Source organism: Penaeus monodon, chromosome 28 (genome assembly GCF_015228065.2).
Source record: "Penaeus monodon isolate SGIC_2016 chromosome 28, NSTDA_Pmon_1, whole genome shotgun sequence".
NCBI classification, from domain to species: Eukaryota; Metazoa; Arthropoda; class Malacostraca; order Decapoda; family Penaeidae; genus Penaeus; species Penaeus monodon.
This window is the reverse complement of record NC_051413.1, coordinates 39,934,025-39,934,417: the sequence shown is the minus strand read 5'-3', so window position 1 is coordinate 39,934,417 and position 393 is coordinate 39,934,025.

Below are 393 nucleotides of genomic sequence, written 5' to 3'. Positions count from 1 at the left end.
TATATATGTGTGTGTGCATTTACTGTTGATATATGCGCGTGCATTCCTGTGTATGCATGAGTTGGCATCGCGTGTGTATAGCGTTTTTGTGCCTGTTGCTTGTCTTATTAATAAAACACATTTTCTCCAAGAGAAATTTTCGCAATTCTTGACACATCACCTTCACTGTTTATTAAAAAAAAACACACTCAATTAAAAGAAACAGAAAGAAGTATAATCTTAATCCCGCGACGAACGGCTGAACCATTGATTTTAACATGTAAGTCGTTCTGCTGAAATAATGTTATACATAAAAACTCGCCCGGAGATGTGTTATAACGAGGGCAGGTGAAGGGGCCTCTCGGGAGCAATGCCCTGGGTTCGGGGCATCGAAGCGGCTGTGGGGGGGGGGGA